The sequence below is a fragment of the Gossypium arboreum genome, chromosome 8, assembly GCF_025698485.1.
Source record: "Gossypium arboreum isolate Shixiya-1 chromosome 8, ASM2569848v2, whole genome shotgun sequence".
Taxonomy (NCBI): domain Eukaryota; kingdom Viridiplantae; phylum Streptophyta; class Magnoliopsida; order Malvales; family Malvaceae; genus Gossypium; species Gossypium arboreum.
Window position 1 is genome coordinate 8,593,043 of NC_069077.1, and position 4,053 is coordinate 8,597,095.

General features: G+C 39.9%; 1 pseudogene; it reads left to right on the forward strand.

The window, feature by feature from the left end:
* The first annotated feature begins 357 nt into the window (after positions 1-357).
* On the forward strand, positions 358-3,689 carry LOC128296524 (uncharacterized; annotated as a pseudogene).
* Positions 3,690-4,053: the final 364 nt, after the last annotated feature.

Below are 4,053 nucleotides of genomic sequence, written 5' to 3' on the forward strand. Positions count from 1 at the left end.
AAACTGTACTAATTGGCCCAACCAAAAATTCTAGAAAAACATAAGTAAGTAGATATATAAGCCTAGATTTGGGGAAAATTTACGGATTCGGATTTTGAGTTTTGTAACTCAAGATATGATTTTTTTTGCGTCTGTAACGCAGTTGGACAGCTTGTCTGGAAAGTGTGATATAAATTGTTTGAATTTGTTTAAGTGCTCAAATAAGTTTAGTAATGCCTCGTGCTCGACTCCAGCGACGGTCTCGGGTAAATGGGGCGTTACATTACGAGTCCTAAAATTGATTTTGAGAAGGCTATTTGTTTAGGAGAATTTGAAGTCGAAGAAAATGCCGAAGAATATGTCTCGTCTCCTGACTTGCTAAGAATGGTGGAGGAAGAAGATAAACAGATTTTGCCTCATCAAGAATCTATTGAAGCAATAAATTTGGGAACTGAAGAAAAGAAGCAAGAAGTGAAAATTGGGACCTCTATTTCAGAGGACACCAGGCATAATTTGATTGCTTTGCTCCGCGAGTACAAAGATGTATTCGCATGGTCATATCAAGACATGCCAGGATTGGATGAAGATGTAGCAGTCCATAAACTCCCATTAAAACCAGAATGCAACCCTATTCAACAAAAACTAAGACAGATGAGACCTGAGATATTGTCGAAAATAAAAGAGGAAGTCAAGAAACAATTTGATGCTGGCTTCCTAAAAACCTTCAAATATCCAGAATGGGTGGCTAACATAGTCCCGGTACCAAATAAATATGGCAAAATACGAATGTGCATGGATTATTGTAACCTGAATCGAGCAAGTCCTAAAGATAATTTTCCCCTGCCACACATTGATACATTGGTGGATAACACAGCAAAGCATTCGTTGTTTTCTTTCATGGATGGATTCTCGGGTTATAATCAGATCAAGATGGCCCCTGAGGATATGGAGAAAACTACTTTCATAACAATGTAGGGAACATTCTGTTATAAGGTAATGCCGTTCGGATTAAAGAATGCTGGGGCAACATATCAGAGGGCTATAGTGACATTATTTCATGACATGATGCATAAAGAAATAGAGGTCTACGTCGACGATAAGATTGCTAAATCCCGAGGGGAAGAAGAGCATGTAGTGAACCTCAAGAAGTTGTTCGAAAGGCTGAGAAAGTTTCAGTTAAAGCTTAATCCAGCCAAATGTACGTTTGGGGTTACCTCGAGAAAGTTGTTAGGCTTCATTGTCATTGAAAGAGGTATCGAGGTTGATCCAGATAAAATAAAAGCCATTCAAGAGTTACCACCCCCGCGCACGCAAAAGGAAGTCAGAGGATTTTTAGGGAGATTAAACTACATCGCCCGGTTTATCGCTCAACTTACCAACCAATGCGACCCAATTTTTCGACTCCTCCGAAAACATAATCCCAGGGAATGGAACGAGGAGTGCCAAGTGGCTTTTGACAAGATAAAGCAGTATTTGTCTAATCCCCCGGTACTAGTACCGCCAATTCCAGGTAGACCATTAATTTTGTATGTGACAGTGTTCGAAAATTCAATGGGTTGCGTACTGGGGCAACATGACGAGTCAAAAGAGAAAGAAAAGGCGATCTACTACCTCAGCAAAAAGTTCACTGAATATGAGGCAAAGTATTCGTCCATAGAAAAATACTGTTGCGCTCTGGTTTGGGTAGCTCGGAGACTTAGGCAATATATGCTGTATCATACGACATGGCTAATTTCAAAGTTGGATCCAATAAAGTACATGATGGAATCACCTGCACTCTCAGGAAGAATGGCACGATGGCAGATCTTACTATCAGAATACGACATCGTCTATGTGAGCCAAAAGTCGATAAAAGGGAGCGCAATAGCAGACTTTTTAGCAACTCGAACAACAGAGGAATACGAGCCATTGAGATTTGATTTCCCAGATGAAGACTTAATGTGCATTATGGAAAAAGAATGTGAGTTATCAAAAGAAAAGTCATGGAAGATGAGCTTTGATGGTGCATCGAATGCATTGGGGCATGGGATTGGAGCAGTCTTAGTATCACCAGAAGGGAACCATTATCCGTTCACTGCCAGGTTGAATTTCTTCTGTACCAATAACATAGTGGAATATGAGGCCTGTATCATGGGACTTCGTGCAGCAATTGAACGAAACATCCAAACTTTAGAGGTATATGGAGACTCAGCGTTGGTGATATACCAAATACGTGGAGATTGGGAAGTGAGAGATTCGAAATTAGTCAAATACAACGATCTAGTGGCAGGACTGATTAAAGAATTCAAAGAAATAACTTTTAATTACTTCCCACGAGAAGAAAACCAATTGGCTGATGCCCTGGCCACTTTGGCTTCAATGTTCAAAGCAAACAGAGAAACATAAATAATGCCTTTTCAAATGAGCATATATGAAGCCCCCGCACATTGTTTCAGCATTGAAAAAGAGCCAGATGGACGGCCATGGTTCCATGATGTCTTAGAATATATTAAGACTCAAAGGTATCCCGAATAGGCGAATGAGAACGACAAAAGAACAATCAGAATGATGGCAGCGGAATTTGTTTTTAATGGGGATATTCTGTACAAAAGAGAAAAGATCAGGTGCTCTTGAGATGTGTGGATGTTGTTGAAGCCAGAAAAATACTCGAGGATGTCCATGAGGGAATCTGTGGGACACATGCCAATGGTTTCACTATGGCCAGGAAAATTATGAGACTCGGTTATTATTGGCTAACGATGGAAAGTGACTGCATTAGTTTTGCACGAAAATGTCATAAATGTCAAATTTATGGTGATAAAATTCATGTAGCCCCTTCGCCCCTTCATGTTTTGACTTCTCCGTGGCCCTTTTCTATGTGGGGCATGGATGTTATAAGGACAATTTCCCCAAAAGCTTCTAATGAACACCGATTCATTTTTGTGGTCATTGATTACTTCACAAAATGGATAGAAGCCATTTCGTTTGCCAATGTGACGAAGATTGCAGTTTGTAGGTTTTTGAAAAAGGAAATCATTTGTCGATATGGTTTGCCTGAAAGAATTATTTCAGATAATGCCATGAATCTGAACAACAAGATGATGAAGGAGGTGTGCGAACAATTTCAAATAAAGCATCATAACTCATCGCCCTATCGCCCGAAAATGAACGGAGCTGTTGAAGCGGCCAACAAGAATATTAAGAAAATTATTGGAAAAATGACCGAGACATATAAAGACTGGCATGAGAAGCTACCATTTGCTTTGTATGCATATCGCACATCTGTACGGACATTTACGGGGGCAACTCCTTTCTCTCTGGTCTATGGAACGGAAGCTATGCTACCTATCGAAGTTGAGATTCCTTCTCTACGAGTCTTAATGGAGTCAAAATTAGAGGAAGCAGAATGGGTTTGAGCTCGATATGATCAGTTAAACCTCATCGAAGAAAAACGTCTAAAGGCAATTTGTCACAGACAGATGTACCAGAGGAGAATGATCGCGGCCCATGACAAGAAAGTACGGCCAAGAAAATTTCACGAAGGAGAACTCGTGCTGAGAAAGATTTTCCCAATACAAAAAGACTTCCGAGGAAAATGGGTACCAAATTGGGAAGGACCATATATCGTAAATAAGGCATTCTCGGGTGGAGCTTTGATTCTCACTGAGATGGATGGGAAGGAGTTACCGAATCTAGTGAACTCAGATGCTGTGAAGAAATATTATGCTTGAAAAAAAATCAAGATGAAAACCCGAAAGGGCATATTAAAAAAAAAAGAATCAAGGCGAAAACCCGAAAAGGGCGTCTTGGTTAACACAAAAGATTAGGATAAAAACCCGAAAGGGCGTTCTAATGAAGGAAACCCGGGCTTAAAGAATAAGGCGGTCGAATAGTGGGTCAAACAGCAAGACTATAGTATTTGAAGTTTTTTTTTGAAAGCTCGAAATCTTCTACGCAAGAAGCTATACTTGAAAAGATTCCTGATTGAAGAACGTGGAAGAGTTCAGGCATTGAATATCTAGAGCATTTGTATTCGTTGAATGCAACCCCTTTTCTCTTAATGACACTTTTTACTATCATTGATTAACTTTTTTG